The sequence below is a fragment of the Typopeltis vanoorti genome, chromosome 9 (assembly GCF_054136105.1).
Source record: "Typopeltis vanoorti isolate ZY-2024b chromosome 9, IOZ_Tvanoo_1.0, whole genome shotgun sequence".
Lineage (NCBI taxonomy): Eukaryota > Metazoa > Arthropoda > Arachnida > Uropygi > Thelyphonidae > Typopeltis > Typopeltis vanoorti.
Genome location: NC_143557.1, coordinates 4,597,261 through 4,618,869, shown reverse-complemented (window position 1 = coordinate 4,618,869; position 21,609 = coordinate 4,597,261). Strand labels below are relative to the sequence as shown.

The 21,609-nt window shown below is 37.2% G+C and overlaps 1 long non-coding RNA gene across 1 annotated transcript; it reads left to right on the top strand.

Moving 5' to 3' along the window:
* The first annotated feature begins 6,443 nt into the window (after nt 1–6,443).
* Nucleotides 6,444–17,412, top strand: LOC150102855 (uncharacterized). The gene is made up of 2 exons (XR_016548850.1): nt 6,444–6,527; nt 16,597–17,412. It is a non-coding gene; the product is annotated as an uncharacterized LOC150102855 (long non-coding RNA).
* Nucleotides 17,413–21,609: the final 4,197 nt, after the last annotated feature.

Here is a 21,609-nt window from a genome sequence, read left to right as displayed (position 1 = left end):
TCCATATCTCTACAGGCCTCTCTCTCTCTCTCTCTCTCTCTCTCTATATATATATATATATATATATATATGTGTGTGTGTGTGTGTGTGTGTGTGTGTGTGTGTGTGTGTGTGTGTGTGTGTGTGTGTGTGTGTGTGTGTGTGTGACAGAATGACCATTAACTCGATTAACATGCATATTTTTATGAAGAATTGAATGACTAGACCGAGATTTAAGTAAAAAAGGTTTTAATATAAAAACACTACTGGTTTCGGCCTGTAACAGCCTTCTTCAGGTGACATTATAAAAGAAAGAAAAAAACACTAATCATTGAAGGTTAAAAGACTATTAACAACATAGACAGTCTCTATACATAATTAGCATGAAAACCTTGTAGCTGTATTTAAAGCTGTTCTTTCGTTTGTTTCATTGTTGGGAGAGAATCTTGCCAAATACCTAAAAGGTTTTTCAGGCAAGTCACCATCCTTTACCAAGAATACTACAGAATTTGTTACATACATCAAGGATATTACAGTTGATGAAGATGACATCATGGCTAGCTTGGACATAACTTCTTTGTTCACAAATGTCCCAACAGATGAAGTCCTAACATTACTCAAGGACAAGTTATCCAAAAAAATGTTAGCCTTGCTTACACATTGCAACAGGTCCGATTACTTCAAATTTCAAGATAATATACACAAACAAAATCATGGAGTGGCTATGGGTAATCCTTTATCCCCTGTACTCGCAAATATTTACTTAGAGGATTTTGAAACCAAGGCTATCTCTTCCTTTATTTTAACACCTAAAGTTTGGAAACGCTATGTGGATGATGTCTTCATTGTTTGGAGCCATGGACATGAATCCTTTATGGTTTTCCTCGGACATCTCAATAGCCGACATCAAAGTATTAACTTTACTGCCGAGCTTGAAACGGATAATTCCTTGCCTTTTCTTGATGTCAAACTGACTCGCTCTTCTGGTAAACTCAAAATATCGATATATAGAAAGCCCACACATACCAACAGATATCTGCACAGTCAGTCCCATCACTTCCCTCCTCATGAGCTTGGAATAATTTAAACCTTGGAACATAGAGCCCGTTCTCTTCTTGATGACCCAAATGAACTTCTTACAGAAATAAACCATCTGAAAACTTCTTTCGAAGTTAATGGATATTTCAATGATTCTTCTTAATCCTCTTAGACATCACTCAGAAGAAACAAATAGATTCAAAGGCAATATATCTATTCCTTACATAAGTACTGTTTCACATAAATTAGCAAAGGTTCTAAAAAAAAATACAATATCAGAACCTTGTTCACTCCACTTCCAAAGATCCGTTTCTTAATAAGCCACCCAAAACCTTCTGTCTGCCCCAAATTTTTTTGGGCAGAAAAATTTTCGCAGAAAAAAGCAGAAACATGAGGGACATTACTTACAACAGACAGCGAGCCAGTGCATTATCAAGTCATATCATTTTCTCGGCTAATCCTAATGATGAAAGCCAAAGTCACAAAGTCTGCTGGGAAAAATCTACTAACATCTTCCGTTGCAATGATGAACTAGAGAGAAAAATCGTAGAATCTAGGTAAATTATCTTCAATCCTGTTCATCTAAATAATAACTTGAGCTACAACCTCCCAGATAGTGATTCAGCTGTAATCATGTACTGGAGTTCACGAGATGCTACTAGCACGTACTTTCTCAACAATACCACAAACGAAAGATCAGCTTTAAATACAACCACAACGTTTTAATGTTAATTATGTATAGAGACTCTCTATGATGTTCTTAGTTTATTTAAGCTTCAGTGTTTTAGTGTTTTTTTCTTTTTTTTTCTTTCTTTTATAATGTCACCCGATGAAGGCTGTTACAAGCCGAAACTAGTAGTGTTTTAATATTAAAACCTTTTTACTTAAATCTCGGTTCTAGTCATTCAATTCTTTAAAAAAAAATATGTATGTTAACCGAGTTAATGATCATTCATTCATGTATATACATATATATAAAGATTGAATGACTAGATCAGAGAGAAATGAAAACAAAGTTTATTAATACTACACAACTAGTTTCAGCTTGTATCAGCATTCGTCAGGTGCACATTAAAAAGAAGGAAAAAACCAGTAAAACATGGAGGAAATAACTGTTAACATTGAAAATTAGTGTATATATAATTCAACGTTGAAATGTTGAAGTCTGCGCAATCAAAACTGTACCCTCGTTGACTTCATTATTGGGGCGTTTGCATGAGTATAGCATTTCGTGAAGGCCAGTATTTGATGGTAGCACAATGAAAGTCTGAAAGGTTGTAACTCAGGTTGTTGTTGAGATGTAGGGAATTGAGAATGATTTCCTTTGATTCTATTATCTTCCTTTCTAATTCATCATACCAACGGAAAATGTTATTAGACTTATCCTATAGGACTGTATGGCTAGGGTTTTCTTCATTAGAATTGGCCGAGAATAGAACATGACTAGACAAAGCAATGGTTCGCGTTTTCTTGTAAGTGACGTCTCTCTTGTGCTCCTCGATGCGTAACTCGATTGACTTCTCTGTTTGGCCAAGTCAGGTATGTCACAATTGCACCAGATCTGGTAAACACCAGGATATTTAAGATTATGATGTCTAGGTTTCGGAATGGCTCACTATATATATATATATATGCAATGAAAGTCTGAAAGGTTGTAACTCAGGTTATAACTCAGGTTATATATATATATATATATATATATATATATATATATATATATATATATATATATATATATATATATATATAGAAATCCCTCAATTAGCGCGCCTAATGCGTTCTTTTTTTAAAAAAAGCGCATTAATCGAAGACGCACTAATCGAATATAATAACCTATGGGAAAATGTATAATTCTTTCCTCAGATTTCTTTTTTGACGCTTAATGTTTTTTATATTAGGGTATACCTCAGGGCCTAGTTAAAGGAAGACTATGAAGCTAAAAGACAATAAAACATATTCAGAATATAAATTTATTATTCTAATTCTTAACAAAGAATTGAGCTAACGTAGTTTTTGGCAGGCATTTTGTTTCTTTTTTTCATACAACCGACCGTATGGCCCTATTGCCTCTTTTACTCTTCTGCAAATTTTACTGCTCTCTTCATCAGGGTCAGCCTCTAAGCATTGCTGCTTGAAAACTTCGATTGTACGAAAAATATTTTCAAATTGTTTCTGTGAAATCTCTTTTGGCTGACTATCAGTGGTTAAATTTTCTTCATATTCTTCGGGTCTTCCCGTTGGGCATCTAAATTTAGCAGGTCGGAATCACTCAGTTCTTCAGAATGAGATTTAATTAACTATTGGACATTATCATTGAAGGGGAAAAAGAAATGAAGGACGTACGAATTGGTCGCCAACACGCGAAATCACGTGCTTTATAGATAAAATTTCCCAACTATTACAGAAGCAACATAGTTACCACTTTAAAAACTACAATGATCATAAAAGAGAAGTTAATTTTCCGACGTGTAATAATACACGTCAGATTGAGCCAATTTTACGCCGTCTTTCTAGTCCAACTAGAAAGAGGTTGTAAAATTCCATAAATGGCCAAAGATGTTGCAACTGCAGCCATTGAGCAGTCAAATGAGACTACTCAAGACCATACTTACACTTTCCCAAGGCAGATGGGCCGGAGATGCTAGAGTGCTCTTGGACTCTTCCATCATTATTTGGAGTCCTTAAATTGGCCCTAAGTTTTCCTGGCCCCCAGCTACAGCCTCGTGCGCCTGTGCATAAGTACAGCTCTGAGAATGCTGTAGGTCATGTAGTGCACGTGCCCACTAAGACAATTAGATTTGCCATACACAACGGTATGGATAATTTTGAATAAAGCATTGCAAATCTATCCATATCAATTCAACCACAGCCAAGAGTTACAAACAGGAGATTCTAGCGTCCACGAAACATGTGTTGAACATTTCTCAAACGCTTGGAAGTGGACGAGGATTGGCCCTGGAACATCCTATGGAGTGATGAAGCACATTTTCATGTTTGTGGAATAGTAAACACTCAAAACTTCATCTACGCTACAGAGAAGCCTGTCCCAATACTACCCAGCCATGATCGTGCAGGTCACGGCTGGGTGGTATTGGGACACATTGAGTAGTTCTTGTTATCCCACAACTGCAGCAAATGGGCTGCCTAAACAAACTAGTGTTAATGCAAGGCGGAGCACCTCTCCAAATAGGAAATGAATTTTGATATTTCACGAAGGGTGGAGTAATCGGTCACTGATTTTCTATTACCACTTTTACCAGACCTTAAAAACTTGGGACTTTCCACTGGTAAACAGCATTCCTAAAGTAGCTGTGGTAATGTAAGCATCAAATTAACCACAGTCCTTGACGAAGACTGTTTTCATAACCATAATTAAAAATCACGAGTTTAAAGGAGGGAGTTTTAATGGTGATGAATCCTTTAGCGCCATCTTATTCTCTGAAAGATGCAAGGGAACTCTTTTAGCCCTAACGGTAGGTAGACGCCTTCCACCGTTATCATCACTGATGCAGTTGAGTTATCTTTTATGTGGGATCTGTAGACTTATGAGAAACGAAAGCAATGGCAGCCAGTGAAAATTTTAAGTGGGGATGCTGCATATACAAAATAAGAAAAATGATTCATTTTTTCCTAATTAGTAACCAATATATTAATAAGTAAATTTACATCTTAAAAATTTGCTTTATTAAAAATATTATTTGAAAATAATATTTATTAAAAATATTATTTGAAAATGATATTTTTAATATTATTTTATATTTTATATTAAGATAACAGAATATATAATATAAATATATTTTATATAATGATATATATTATATATTAATATTATATATTAAATTTAATATTAATAAACAGTTTAATATTTTTTCGTGCAAGCATACAATTTATCTGTAGCGACACTGCTCAACGAGCAGTGTCCGTTTCACTTGTTATGTGCAGTGACAAGTGCAAACGAATATCGGTGAGTCTAGCTGGAACTGACCGAACGTGATAATTCCGACACTGCGTTAGATCTCAATGCATTTGTTTTAGCGTTCATCGAACAATTTCAATTATTACCTATTCAATCAATGTCAAAACATAAGCTGTAACCTTTAACGTGTTCTACTGTATTCATATAATGTTGTAAGCATTGTTATTATTTATAAACAGAGACAAAATTTAATTTTTTCAATTTTTCTTTGGGGGTGCTGCAGTGTCTCAGTGCTTATGTACAAGCCACCACTGGACGAAAGTGTTCTCGCCAGACAGTTCTACTGCCAACCCAGCGTCATGAAATTAGGCTAAATGCAAACACTTATGTCGATTTGAAAATGTTTCGTTTTGTCTCATTACAAGACGACGCTATCCAACCAGCGTCCTTGGCTGAGTGGTAGCGTGCTCTTTAATTAAACAGCCGGCTGTGGACTCGAATAATCTCGCTATGTGCACGAATGTTCGTTAATATTTCCAGACAGTTAAATTTCGTCCCAGGTGATCGGAGGCTTGAAAAACTTCACCCTTAGTGTTTCAAGTTCTCCAGAGCAAGGTTTCCAGGGCACTAACCCTTAGCCCACTCGTGGTACAACCTCTCGTGAGTGGGAAGCACAATATTTTTGCAATGAAGTGTATTATGTTATATATTATCTTTCTTATGTTATGTTTATGAACGAAATAATGATGATCTAATTAAATTCAAGATGCAGGTGACAAAGAAACTAGCTTCAACTGTTCAGAGGATTTCTAACTCTGATAGACCCCGCAAATGGAGTGTTTTATACATTCCAAGATAGATGGATGGTACAAGTAATTTGTGTTCGGTCTATTGTGCATTATATTTATTATAAAAATATTATAAAAATATTATAATAATAGATTATTTCTCTTCATTATAACAGTATCTTTTATGTTGCTCCCAAATTAAAAATATAAAAAAAATATATAATTGACTAAAAAAAAAATAGAAAAAACACATCCTTATCCCACCCACGATACAAAATGTATCATAGGTTGCGTAACAGTATTACATTAAACCTAATTAACCTTAAAATTAAATCATTGGAATCTATTGAAAAGAGCAGCTACAAATGCGAATTGCAGTGTTCGTCTTTGTGAAATAATCAAACTATGTTTCGATATCGCGTGCAAAGTTTGAAGACGGAGCTTTCGGGGAAATTTTAAAGCAACGGTCCCATAATTTTAGGTGATTGCCATCTTACTGAAAAACATAACGAAAATAAACGTGCAGACTCATCATCGCGTTATAATCGCTCACCATGGAAAGTAAACATTTCATGACAACATTGACGGAGCAGAGTTCGCTGCAACAACAAACGCATATCGGAGACGCATGTCATCTCCTGCTTCGGATTGGCAGAAGATTAGCATGGGATTTTCGCCGGAGATAAACTGCCCATCCTTACGGAAGTCGCTGACAGAGCAAAGGCCAGACGACGATAAGGGCTCTTGTTTGGCCAACAGCCACAGGTACTGCTGAGGGAGCCAAGGAATCGCAGCCGAAAGGTCAGGTGAGTTCTTTTCAACTTTAAGAAAGAAAGAAAGAAAAGCGTCGTCCAAGTCGGTAACGTTAGAATTGGATCAGCTGGATTCGCAGCGAACAAGTAATTTCCACTTAACTACTGCAGTTATCTAAATATGGGAGGGCGAGACGACGAGTGTAGACCTGTTGTGATTTAGCGCGCAAAAAACCCCCTGTTTTTTTTGCTCGCTAAATCTTATTTATTTATCTAAATCAGATAAATAAATAAGAAAAAAGCTAAATCAGAATTCATTTAATCAGAATAAAAGCTAAATCAGAATTTATTTTCATACCCTCCAGGGTATGAAAATAAATTGAGATTTACAGCGAAGTGCTACGATGATTAGGACTGCTAAACTCTTTGGTAGTTCAATCAATCGAGCAGAACGAGATCGAGAATTGTTAACAAGAGATCTTGTCTCTAAAGGCTGAAATGAAAAGCCGATGATAATACTTCCGAAGTTCGAAACCGCACGCTTGACGGAGGTGATGGAAATACTGTATGTCGGTCGGGAAGGAACTACTATCAGCAAATACAGTACTGCACTTGAATCCGAGAGTATGAAAGTATGTATATATAAGAGAAAACATGACAGTTCTGCAACTACCAAAAAAAAAAAAAAAGGTAAACATATCTTAGATAAGTGAGGGATTTAATATAAAAGGATTGTCGACATTATGAGTTCGCGCTGATCGTTCTAACATTACCGACATAGAACTCTAAACAAATTTATAGAAAATACGATATTTGTTGTTAGTGTTTTTATTGTTTCGAATGTAGTTGATGTCAAGCTTTGCGTTTCATTCATTACAACCGGCGCGCAGCGATGGATGGTTCTTGAACAGAAAGCACACGATTGAACCGACTCCGTTCGCATCCGACTCAGGAAAGCGTTCTTCTGGCTCGGGTTTCGATTGAGCTTCATAAATACATCACTGTATGTAGAAACAAGCAGCAGCAGAAACTATTTGCAACAAGTTCGATCCACTTCTTGTGTTGTTCCTGTCTCAAATGGAAAACGTTTTGGAAAACCACAGTGTTCAGTGTTCAACTGAACGAAACTGCAGTTTAAATTTCATATTAAGAACGCAATTCCGATATCTCAAAGCTCAACAAAACTCTCTTTTGGGCAAAAAACCTCAGTCTCTGTATGAGGACTAGCAAACTGATCTTTAAGCAGAAAGCCCTAATAAAGGTTCCAGTCATACTGCGATGAAAGCAGGACTTCGATTTTTTTTTGTGATGAAAGGGTGTAGAAAGAGTGCATTCACTGTTCTTTCAATAAGAAAGCGCGGTCCACTGCTCCGTACACTACATGTAAGTGATTTTTATGAGATCAAGCTATCTCTCGAAGAATATTCTTTTATTTTCTATTTAAAAAAAAAAAAAAAGAGTGAATGAAAGGATGGAATTCTTTTTTTTTTCTTCTTCCAACAGAGTCTGTTAGGCTGGTTGTGCCTTTTCAGAATTTAGAGGCGAAATTAACGCAGGTGGTCTTCCTTCATTTACAGCTGAAAGAATTGTTGAAATTTGCTGTTCACAATGAATTAGGGTCCATGAGCCTCAGTTATGAATGCATTCCGTGGACTTCGGACACTACCTCTCAATAGACTTCCCAGCTTTAAAAGTGCTGCCAGTTCACTGATCAACCATTGTCAACCCGACGAAAACTAGTCGCCGATGCAGAGAAAGTTTTATTTATTTATTTAATTTTTTTTTTTGGGGGGGGGGGTAATCATCTTAAGCAAGAAAGGTGTGGGCACAGTACTGCTCGAAACGTTCCCTCGTCTGAGAAGACAACCAACTATGCTAATGAATCCACTATATTCAGGGCCGCCCCTAGGAATTTTGTCGCCCTATGCAATAGCATATTTTGTCACCCCTTCTCCCTTATTTTATGCCAACTTTGTCGCCCCGTGAAAATGCACGTCTTGCACCGTCGGTAGAGCCGGCTCTGACTATATTCGGTGTAACTTCTTGCGCAATGAAGACAGAAAGCGCGAATCTCCATTGTGTGGGAACGAAATCTGGCTAAGTGCAGCTAAAACCGGTTTGAGAAACTAATGAATCTCCTAGTGGCATTTTTATTGCCTGCAAGAACGTTTCGCATTGTCAGACAGGTGTCATCCGGGAAAGAAGCCGAGAAATCACTGCGCTGCTTTATTGAATTGATTGGATCCTAAGCCAACACATTATAAGCACGATTTCAATCGACTGCGGCATACGAGTAGGCTTAGCACTTCTTCGCTACCTCTGATACTCAGTAATAATAAAGCCATGGCAGGAGTTGTACGTTGCTCCGCAAGTCTGTCTCGTCTCTGAATGGTGTGAGCGCATTGCAACGCGTTGTCCCGACTTCGGTACTACAATGTTGCGAGCTGCTCACACCGAGCGTTACCCGAAGAGAGAGAAGAACAAATAAATTCATGACCTAGCAATTACTTTTATGCTCAAAACTCGTCTTTCCTTCCGACAAATCGAGTTTTTCATTGTCAAAACAGGCGATATACTTCTTCAATCCATCCATCCCTTATGAAGGGTAGATCCCCCCTGATTAGGGGTCGCGAAGTAGCCGGCACGTCGCTCCTCTGCTGTATCTCGTAAGAGTACGTATTTTTTTGACTGTAGATCTGTGTGTTCACGGGGAAGGTTTGCCTTTTCTAAGGAACGAAAAAACTTGAGTTTCCGGGAGAAAAAACCATCTACCTCCGTTATGAGACCGACTAAGTCACTTATTTGAATGAAAAGACCTGACGTGAGGGACCCAGAAAGGTCCCTCACGTCATAGACGGAATTCAAACCCAGGTCTCTCCAACCAAAAGGCAATAACATAGTGTCGCACAATACACTGGACGCTAACTCTCGTAGAATCAGATCCAAGATTAGCTGAATCAAGAATATTGCGCAGCAGCGTTCTTCGAAAGGTGCAATTAAAAGTAAATAGTATTTTTGTAGCTAAGATATAGTATTCTAATACTTTCGTTTAATTTGGCTCATTTTGATTTTTTAAAGTTTTAATTTTTATTTTTTACAAAAACAATTTTGTTTAAAATTTATTTTTTAAAAAAAAAAAATTGAGATTAGCTCATGCATAGCTGGAAAGCCTCGTGATGTCTAGTGAAAGGTTAGTTTGAATTGTCTGCGCGGTTAGCCTAGTGGCTTTGCACTTCGCAACCATACGACTGGGGAAGGAGTGTCCTAGGTTCGATTCCCGTCAACGACGTGAGGAGCTCAAGGATCTTCCTCAGCCATAGCCAAGTAACCGGTCTTGGACGTGGACAGCAGGGTTTTTTCCGCCAGTTTATCTGGGAGTTTTCATCCCGGAAGCAGGCAAACCGGTCCGAGGACACACACGGATTACAATCAGGAATACTGACCCAGCCATAGGTCTGATTCGTCAGCCTATGCCGGTTCCGGAGCCCGGATAAAATTTGGGGGGACTAGATGGTACCGTGAACTGCCGTATAAAGGGGGAACGCTGTATCATCACACGGAATTTATTTAGTTTGAATTTTCGCTGTTTTCATCAGCTTCACTAAACCGAATGAAGGAGTGAACAAAATAAAGTACTAATGGCTTACGGATCACGTAAAATACGGATCGACAGATGCTGAATTAACCGAGTTTCACAGAGTTGAAGTCAGAGCACTTCATCCCCGGTCGCCATCTGATCAGGGATTAAAACAATGCACTGAAAATCAATGCGAGTGGTCTTCACTTGCAAAAGATGAGTTCTAGTAAGAGGTTTACAATAATTAAGCTAAAGTAGGAGGGCCATATTGAAGGTTGAATTGATTCGCGACTGATAGTTGTTGTAAAATCAACAGCGATAATTAGATCTCTCATTACGGGGTGCAATGGAACGATCAGGGTGACGCATAAAATCCTAGCCAACACAATTCGATCGGTTTTCCTCTTTCTCCAAACATGAAAGAGCTTGCGAATGAGACATCATCATCATCTACGTTAGAAAAGCACAAAAGAAAATTAAATGTCAGTTGCAAAGGAATTCAAAGTAAAGCGAGGCCCTGAGATTGCACCGCAAAAATATCCTTCTTTATCGTGTCCATTTTTGTCTTGTCTTGTAACGTCATGTCTTTAGTGCCGACAAACGGGCCGTGCCTTGAGAGCGCACGTTTGTTTGTGCTTCGAGGATGCAAAGTTATTTTCGTTTGATATCCAGCGAAATATCAGTTACCGAATAAATATCTTATTGGATTCGTCCTGGTTCTTTTGTTTACGACCCCAAACGAAAGATCGATAACTGCCACAGAGTCTGTTTTGGACGATCGCTAGGTCGCGTAACTGTAAATCGCTCTCCGGTTGCCAGCTCCGCATAGGTGATTGCAGCGACTTTTTTTAATACAGAAGATTACGATCGTATCCAGCAAAACCTGAACAATCCAGCAGAATTACGATTGTTGAAAATGCGGCACTTCGTATTTTCTCACTTAGGTTTTTATCAGTTTCGACTGTAAATTGATTGATTGGCGCATAGTGATTATTTTGGACAGAATGGTCCTGATCTTCGAGCGGAAGTTGTTTTTGAAAAAGGTGGGCAAAATATCGTTACAACGAGTCTGTACGTCGTTCAACGTACAGACTCGTTGTAAACGAGTTACGTCCTGAGTTGTTACAGACGAAGTTACAGACTCGTTGTAAACGGATGATGACCGCCCACAAAAAGTACTAACTTTCATCTCGTGTTATTCAATATTCAAGAAATTGCTTTACCAGCGAGGTTGTATTTAATGACAATGCATTTTAAAACATTAAAAATTAAATAAATACAGCATGGCCTGAACCTTCTTCTTCAGTTTAGACTGCTTTAGATATAAATATCCTTAGTAAAGAGAGACAGAAAATTTAAGTAACAAGAAGAGAAAGTGGGGGGGGGGGCATAGCGTGTTGGAATTCTTTTATTTTCTATAATTACAAAAATTACGAAATATGAAATTCACAGCTCAAAAATCATCGTAATGATTTTTCTCGTTGCTATTCCCAGCTTGCATCAACTCCCCTACCCCTATTCTTTTTCCAGTATTCACAAGGGTTTGAATGAAATCCAAAACGAAAACACGAATTCAAACATCTGGCGAGAATCGCACGCTGTCTACAATTGGGACACGCTTAGACTACAACCGCCATCTGTCCCAGAATTGTTCGTCCGAGACAACTCCAGTGGGCTTTAAATAATGCACTCCTGATCTTTAAAAATCGAGACCTAAGAAGAAGAATTCATCATAAAATATTATCACTTGCGTTTAATTTAAATATCTTATTTGTCAAATTTTGGGGTGTTTATTGTCCTTGTCAATACAATTATAGGAAAACACAAAAAAGAACAACAATTCAACTGAAAGCTCGTGATATATTCTTCTGCAGCTGATAGTACACATAAATATGACGTGCTTTCAACTGAATTTGTTCTTTTTATGTGTTTTCCTATTATTGTATTGACATTGGCGATGAAACTTTGTCGAAAATTTGGCAAATAAAGACATTTAAATTAAACGCGAGTGATTCTGGTAATACGATGAACGCACTCCTGTCTCAACTGCGTTTCGGGAATTCCCAAGATGCGATAATCTGAAAACATTCATTTCTATTTAATGTTGTATGAAATTAGCAATGCGCTGCTCCTTTTGAGGAATACACACTTTGGCTTCTATCAAGAGTAATCGGAACGATGCCCTTATAAGCAATTGGTGTAATTCCGTACTGATTTACGGAATCACCAGCTTATGCTCGGGATTTGTGATTTCGATTTTTTTGGTTTTTTCGTTCCATGCCTTCTGTTCGTGTTTGAGAGAAGAGTGGCATTATCCTCTGGAAAATATGCAACAAAATAAGTTAGTATATATCAAAATAAAATAAACAAAAACCAGTGTCATGAAATAATTGCAGACTTCCCAAAGACGTTCCAAACTTTTGGGAGAGAGACAATCATTCGGATTCAGGTTAGGATGATGTAAAAGGGCTTCGCAACCTTCTTTGAAAAGGCATTCATATTTAAAACTGCTTTAAGGGAGAAGCAGTTTTAATTGTACATATTAAATCTTAATCTCACCGGATACTGTGTTTAGTGTCAATACTATGTTGTGCCAGACCAGACTTTTGAGATTTCGTGTATTCAATGTAATATTGATGTTCACTAATCTCCCCCCCCCCCCCCCCCAAGAATGACCCATCTACCCAACGTATGCTCAAATTACATTCACAAGGAATCTGGTAAACACCACCTAATGATAAAGGTGACAGATGAGAAATTTTGTTGATGGGAAAATCTTTGGGGATAAGGTGATACCTCTTCCGAATTCTACCAATAGGTTCAGAGGTACAAGAAATACGAGGGATTGGAATCTTGCGGTCTGTTGAAGAATCCTTACAAGATAAGCTTCGTGCTCGGATTGCTTTTCTCAAAAACGATCCTGATACGCAAGCTATTCCTACTTTTGGTATATTTAATCGGTAACCAGGAGCTCAAGCAAGTTATATTCGCGCAAGATTTTTTTTTGATACGGAACTAACTTTGAGCGACTAAAAAAGATAAAGTACCCAATATTCAGAATATATAGAATTTCAGCTACTCTGGATGACGAACTACTAGATATCGTTCTACGTGTTTCTAAACAATCTTCAACCCATTCTTATGGAAGACATTCCTACAGATGGATGCAAAAATACGAATCATTATATCGTAAGCAAAAATTAACTTCTGAAAACAGAAGTTAATTTACCAATAAACCAATAAATGGTTGTGAATATTTCGACGCCCGTTGTCTGATGTTGAGAATCTTGTACTGGCCACAAGCCGTGATTTTGCTTTGGTACCTAAATCCATTCCATATCTTAATTTTTTGCATATAATCGAAAGCAATTTGTCAGGAATTTCAAGCGAAGATGCTAATAAGCTATTCTTTTGAGATGCTGCTTTACAGTTTAGAAGCAAATGTACTGAAATGTAGCAGTAATGGATAAGGCCGCCTATAAGAGGAAGATAGACTGCCTTTTACGGGGTACATCCACCTATCGAGAAATTGGTTATAATCCTACAAAAACACAAATTAAACAATTAAATAAGCTCCTTGATGAAGTTGTTGGCTGGAATCAAAATACTTTGGATAAGTCATGCACATTTTGGAAGGACTCTTCATTCATACGGTCTTCCAAAAATTCATTAAGCTAGTTGTCCACTAAGATCCTTTGTGAATTGTATTTACTCTCCCACCTATAGAACTGTAAAATTTCTTTCAGGTTTATTAACTGCCAATATTGGACAATCCAGATCATTCATCAAGAATTCCACACACTTTCACAAAAAAAAAAAAAAATGTTCAAATACAAGAGTGGGATACGTTAATAAGCGTTGACATTGTTTCTCTTGTAAGTGGAGGTTTCTGTGGTTTAGAAGTTCATAAGGCATATTCCGGTAATTGGACAACATTTACAAAAAAGAGAAATTATTGAAAAATAGTATGAACTATTTTTTGAATAATTTCTTTTTTGTGTTTTAAACTTTAAGTTACCTTTTACCGTTGAAGATGTAAGTCAAACGATTTACGAAACTTGTCGGGTTTTTGACTTTTTAGCTTAATAAAAAAAAATGTGATCCAATTACCGGAATATGGTAATTGGACATCTTTTTAACAACATTGCATTATTTGTCACTATTACTTTACTATATGATTTCCCTCTTGATGTGAAGGTTTTTGAATTTGTTATGCAATCAAAATATTTCACCTGGAAAAAACGAGATCTATAAACAGATTGAAGGTGCTGCCATGGGTAGCCCTCTGTCCAGCGGCGCAAACCGAAGGGGCGGAAAGGGGCCCTTCCACCCAAAAAGAAAAAAAACACTAGAAAATGTTACAAAAATCTTTCCTAATTAAAATTCACTTTTTTTTATTTATGTTGTGTCGTGTCTTCTATTTGTATACTACTTATGAATTAGCGGTCACATAAGGTGGGAATACCCTATAGCTCTCGGGAATCACGGCCGCTGTGAAGGCAAGGCGAACGAAGTGGTGCTTGGGCAGCCCGAGCGCAACTTCGTTTGCCCAAGCCGAGACAGAGGAGATCACGGGTATCACGTATTGGCGATCACTGCAGATGCTCAGTCGTAGCTAGTATGCAATTCTTCATAGTGTGTATTCTCAAATCATCTACTCAACTCGTCTCCCCCGAGGATTAAATCAGGAGTGCCCCCCCTTCCAAGATTAAATCCTGAACTGTTTTGTAACGAAGCGAAAGAGAGGGTTGGGGATGAATGGATGAGAACAAGGTATCTTCGAGGATACCTTGTTCTCATCCATTCATCCCCAACCCTCTCTTTCGTTTCGTTAAATCAATGATTTTTTGCCCTTTGGCCTCATTCTGAAAATGAACCTGCCACTTTCCTATAACAGATCAATAGTCTTCATTCACGCATTCAATTCACATTGGAAAAAGAAAAGGCTGTTTACCATTCTTGAACATCGTTCTTACTTGCACAGCCTCCGGTAATTTATCAACCAGTGTTTATTGAAAACATACCTTTACGAGCAAATACATTCATGAAAAGTCTGCTCATCACACTTCTCAAAAAAATTGATGTTATCAAGTTTTTAATTAATAGAGCACGTTCCTCTCCATCAAGCTTACAACAAAACTTTCTATCAAAAAGTTAATAGAATTTAATGGTTACAACCCTAATCAAATCCAGGATAATTGACTCCTATGTTCCAACACCTGGTAGAATTCGGAAGTATCACCTTATCCCCACATATTTTCCCATCAACATCTGTCACCTCTATCATTAGGTGGTGTTTACCAGATTTCTTGTGAATGTAATTTGAGCATAGGTTGGGTAGATGGGTCATTCTGGGGGGAGGGGGATTAATGAACATCAATATTACATTGAATAGACAAAACCTCAAAAGTCTGGTCTGGCACAACATAGTATTGACACTAAACACAGTATCCGGTGAGATTAAGCTCGTCTTCCCCATAGAAGCAGTTTTAAATATGAATGCCTTTTCAAAGGTTGCGAAGCCCTTTTACATCATCCTAATCTGAATCGGAATGATTCTTTCTCTCTCTCTCTCTCTCACCCAAAAGTGTAGGAGATTTTCTTTTTATGTAAACATTAAAAATAGTTTCAATTTCTAGCTCAAGGCAGCCGTTTTTAATTCGTAAACCGATTGTTGTAGTACCTTATATTCCGTTCTTTGATTTATTTCTACACACTGATGATGTACTGTTATTTTTCAGTATGAAATATCTGGACTTTCATTAAAATTAATTACTGTGGTTATCGTGTAATTTGTTTAATATAAACAAATTTTTGTGTACAGTACATGATCTAACAAATGAGAAAGCGAATGCAATAACAATAATAAAAATAAAAAAGGGCGCGATTCTTGTATTTCACTTTCAACTTCGAGCTGTTTTTCGCGTATGACCACGAAAATAGTCCAGTAGCAGTTTTCAATGTACATTTCTTTAAACCCATCGATCATTTGAAACCCCTAAAATTAATTTTAAAAAAATTAAAAAAATGTCCATGGAAAACATTTGGGATTTTCTGTTTAAATTTTCTTACATTTTATTATTAAACTTCATTATTAAAGTGGAGTGATTGCAACGAATTATTTCATTTTTGCTCCTTTGTGGCTCTGAAATGATACAACACTAATTGCAAAGGAACGGCGAGTTTTTGAAAGATTCCCAGCAGATTTCGATGGAATCCATTTTTTCGCAATAAGATGCCTACTTACAGCCTGATTGACGGACTTCTATATATATAAATTCTAAGTCAAGGTGCCTAAACATTTTCCGAAACGCACCTAAGACTGGCGCCAGGTTTTTTGTTCAGTTGCAGTGATATTACAATACTATTATTTCTTTTATTATTAATATTATTTCGTTTTTAATTTTCTATGGTGCGTTCTAGGACCTTCGTTTCTGTGTGGTCGAGGGATTAATAGTCGTATCGAGTTGCCCCTCCCATACTTTAAATTACTAAAATATGTCTAGTTGAATAAAATAAGAATGATTCGGTTTAATTCATTTCTAGGTGAATGATACAACAAACCAATTCGCTTCCTCGTCCCAGGGTGGAATCGTTCTTTAACAGTAAAGCCCACTTTTCTGTAGAAGAAATGTTAGCAAAGAGAACTGCTGCATCTGGCTGCATTTCTGAAACGCACGTCAGTACAGAAGAAGAAGGATTCAGCGACGATGAATCTGAAGAAGAGGACGTTTTCGTCGAAGAAAATTGTGAGCCACCCAATCACAGCATTAACAGACTGTTAGAGTTTTCTCGCAGGGCGAGCGCGCAGTTGTGCGCCTACTTTCAACGCAATAACGGAACTGATGATTACTGCAATATATACAAAAAATAAATTCGCTACTCTAAAATCTGGACGTGACCATTACTACGCAGATCTGCTGGCAATGGCCCAAACCAATCACGAAGACATCGTCGCAAAATCTGCGATGCCCGCAAACGACGGACACTTCTGTGACTGCTCGTGCACGGGCAGAATGAATCCAAGTCTTGGACTGGGACCTTTAGAAGAATTATTTGAAGTACTTTCCCACCATGCTCAACAGCCGCGTAAACAAGACCAGGAAAGATTTCTTGCCAACGATAAAAAAGTCTACAAAAGCTGCGAATATACTTTTAGTGAAGCTACCAATGACGAGAATCACGTCATGGATGAGAACTTACACCCCAGATGGTTTAGCAACACTCTCGGTTCTGAATTCATTTTTCATGGAGATCAGGTGTCTCCCAGCTTCTAGCTAAATTAAATTTGTAAAGAATGCTTGCCTACAAAATGATGTACAATTAGAATCATTTCAGTAATTAAAAACATTGTTAACAGTACCGAAATGAAACTGCCACTTATTTAGTTGTACGCTAAGATTTCACTTTCAGAAAACAATGCGTGATGTCCTAATGCTCATTACATCTATATAATAGTCCTCTGGCATTGCTACCGAATATTACGGAACCACTTGGGATTTGTGAGTGCTTTAATAAAATAATATAAATAACAACATACATTATATAGAGTGTCTCTTAAGCATATGCATTATTTTGGCAAATTCATTATCGAAGATAACAAAAAGGAAAAGAACAAAGCATTGAAGTTTAAGCAAGTACTGCAGCAAGAATTCTTAAATTATTTTTATTACAAGAATCTTTAATGCTAAAATTCAACCTTCTACTACCAAGTTCAATATTGTCGATCTGTGTGTGTTTGTTTTCGCGAAAGACTTTTGATAGGAAACAGCTTACTAATTGGAAGCTTAAGTCCATTTGTTATTATGATGATGATGGAAGCTGAGAATGAATGTCGATAAGGTGGCGAGAGCTAGATTTTTCTTCATAGGGTGTGTGTGATTGGCAAGGATTGCCATTGGATATTGTGAGTTCAAGTAGTATGGATGAATTCAAGAACAAGTATGATAGCTGCTGTGGGTAGTATGTAGCCTACCCTGATTCCCTGGAGGTCTCTCTCTTAATAATAATAATTATTATTTTATTACATGCATGAAGCTACATACTGCATTTTGTTGGAAGTAGTTCAGACAGATCTTAATAAATATCATTATAATTGGTATATTTCATATAACTGGCATAAAAGTACAATTCATACATTAACAATAATAGTAATTTAAACAAGGTAAAATATATTTCATTTTTTTTTGTTATTAACATAAAGCAGAGAATTGTTGGGTAAATTCTTTTTTTTTTCCCTTCTCACAGAAACATTTGTGAAGTCCAACGACGCTGAGGCTACTTTTTTTTTTTTTTTTTTAAAGGATTATACATTATTTTATGTGGTTGAATACACACACATTTGACATCAGGAACATGGAAAAATTACTTATTGGAATGAGACACCTAATGCAGAGAGTGAGGGAAACTAGATCATCAAGGGAAGAACAGGCAAAATGCGTGTGTAAGTTCAGATATGGTATGCAAATATGATAAAGATATGAATGGCTTTGAACATGGTTATACAATTGGCGAAGGGGTGGGAATGTACACTTTATGTTCGGACCTTTTAAGTATGCCTGGGGAGGAAAGAGTTCTACAAGACCAAATTGATTGCATGTCTAATTATTAGAATAGGCTAGGTGGTAATTTGTTATGCCTATATATATACAAATACCATTAGCATCAGAAACTAAAGGAATAAGTTCGTTGGTTTATTGAATACGATGTGGCCTAAGACACTGTTGGCATTCGGGAAACGTGACTATAAGAGTCAGACATGCTAAGTGGGTTCGAGTGTAATGGGTATACCATTTTTAGCAATGAGAGGAGGGCAGTACCACTAATAATATTAGACAACTTAAGTCAAGTTAGGATAGAAATGCAAGGAAACAATGATGGTAACAATGTCCCATGTAGCAGTGAGTTTATTTTGCTCCTTTGTGGCTGGTGTAAAGTAAAGGATAACAGAATGAAACATACAGTGGGGATGTTGCTAGACCTGGCAGCTCATTTGCAGGGGAGAATAAAATGCATCATCAAATTAGCCTTATGAGTACCAAATGGGTGACTTTCATTATTCAAACACTGCATTAATGATAAGAATGAAGAGTAATTTATCCAGTTGATGCAAGACAACTTTCTCGAGCAGCATGTGAAAGAAGGAACTCAAGGTGAAAGAGTGTTAGATTTGTTCATAGCATCATAATAGGTGTAAAGAACATGACTATTTTACCACTATTTTGTCACAGCTGGTGAGTGATCATGCCGTGTTTTCTTGGGAAGTATCTAATTGTATTGATGCTACGATTAAAACAGGTTATATTCTGAACTACAAAGCTGGAAATTATGATCAACTTAGGAGAATACTATCTTTGGTACCATGGAATCAGTTACTGAATGGGAAAAATGTCAACAATGCATGGGGTCTCTGAAAGAGTTCTTAAATGAGGCGGTATCTGAATGTATCCCTAGAGTTCTGAGAATAGGGTGTGAGTGAAATGAATGTGTGACCTTATTAAGCAAGAGATCCACAAGAAGATGTTATGGGAAGAATATCGTGAGAATAAGAGCGAGAGAAGTTATATTATTATTATTACCCAAGACTTCATGGAGTCAAAGACTCACCTGGGAGGTCCTTTTATCACACACACACAGATCATACCGTGCTTTGAACATATTCAAACTCCCTGCAGACACCACACTCTCAGGCAAGACATTCCAATCATTTACAACTCTGCACGAAAAAAACTGCCTCTCACTCCTCTACTCACACCTTCTTTATAGTTTTAGGGAGAACCAGGGATGACCTCTGGTTCTCCCCTGATCTCCCACTATTTTCTGTAGAACTTCTCCAGCATTGATCCTATAACAACCCCTTACCAACTTGTAGGTCACTATCATATCTCCCCTCTTATGAAATATATATAAAGCAAAGGCCACAAAAATATGTACTGTGCAAAAAAAACTAAATTGGAGTATGAAAAGAAATTGGCTATGCAAACTAAATGCATGGTGCTATGGCTACATTGGATGAAGAGTTAGATGTGCATGAGAATAAGGTTTAACAGCTGTTGCATAATCTAGATAAGAATTTATCAATAGGAACAGATGGGATATCAGCACGTTTGTTGAAGGAATGTTCAGATGTATTGGCTAGGCCTATAAGTTCATATTTGTATAATTTGAGTCTCAGCTCAAGAATACCACAGCAGTGCATCATAGTTCCATTGTATGAGGGTGGTGCAAAAATGGATGTGTCTAACTACCAACCCATCAGTATCTCTAAGTGTGGTAATGAAGATTTTAGAGAAGTTGGTAAGAACTCGCATACAGGAATCAGTAGATAGAGAAACAAGCTATACTCTGCAAGGAGCAGCATGGGTTTAAAGTGATGTTTTAGCAATCTGCCCATGTTTTATAATAATGTTACGGATGAGTTGGATAGAGGAAATGGATACACTATGACAATCCTGGATATTGCTAAGGCACTTGATAGGATATCACACGAAAGGCTGTTGCATAAACTGGAGAATATGGGATTGGAATATAAACTCATGACTTGGATCAGTGGAATCTTGACAGACAGATATCAAAAAGTGGTATACGGCGGGTGTGAGTCTGCCAGATTAAGGAAACCAGTAGTGTCCTTAGAGGTTCAGTAATTGGACCATTGTTGTACAATCTATACATTAATGACACTAGGAAGGGTCTAACAGGAGATGTGCAATTGTTTGTTGATGATGCAAAGATAGGCAGGGCAACCAGGAATGCTAGTGATATCTAGCATTCACAAAATAATTTGAATAGGTTGGAAATTTGAGCATATGAAAATGGTTATCAGTTCAATGTTAGTAAGTATAAAGTTATGCACTTTGGTGTGATGATATTTCCAGCAGCATATTATATTAGCAGGGTTATGTCACACGAAACTGATGAGACCAAGGATCATGGCCTAATGGTGGATAGGAATTTGAAGTTCAAAGGTCATATAGCAAAAGTGACCACAATTCAACATCACAATTACCCTCTGATTTGTAAATACAAATCAGAGGGTAATTGTGATGTTGAAGCAAATTGACACATAAGGATAAGGAAGTCATTTTGCCTCTGTATATGGCCTTGATAAGACTGCATCTGGACTATTGTGTGCAGATTTGGTCTCCCAGGTTTAAAGCTATGGAATGGGTACAAAGAAGAGTTACAATTATATCCAGATTATGAGTACATATGGCATGTGGATTACCGACTCTAGTTAACAGGAGAAAGAGGGATATTGTATGTTGAAAAATTTCATCATACAATATCCTATATGATGAGCTGGGTTTTCTCTCACAGAGCAGTGAGCGAGCATCTAGCATGAATGAATTTACAGAAGGTATGATAGCTATGATATATAAAATAAAAAGTAATAAAATATTCAGCTGTTTGCTAATGATGACAAGCTTGGAAGAGCGACAGTCAGTGAAGATGATGCAGGGATCTTTAGAGTGATTTAACAGACTGACAGTATAGGCAAAGGTACATGGCTATCAGTTTAATATGGTCAGGTGTACGGTGATACACTTTGGGAAGGAAGAG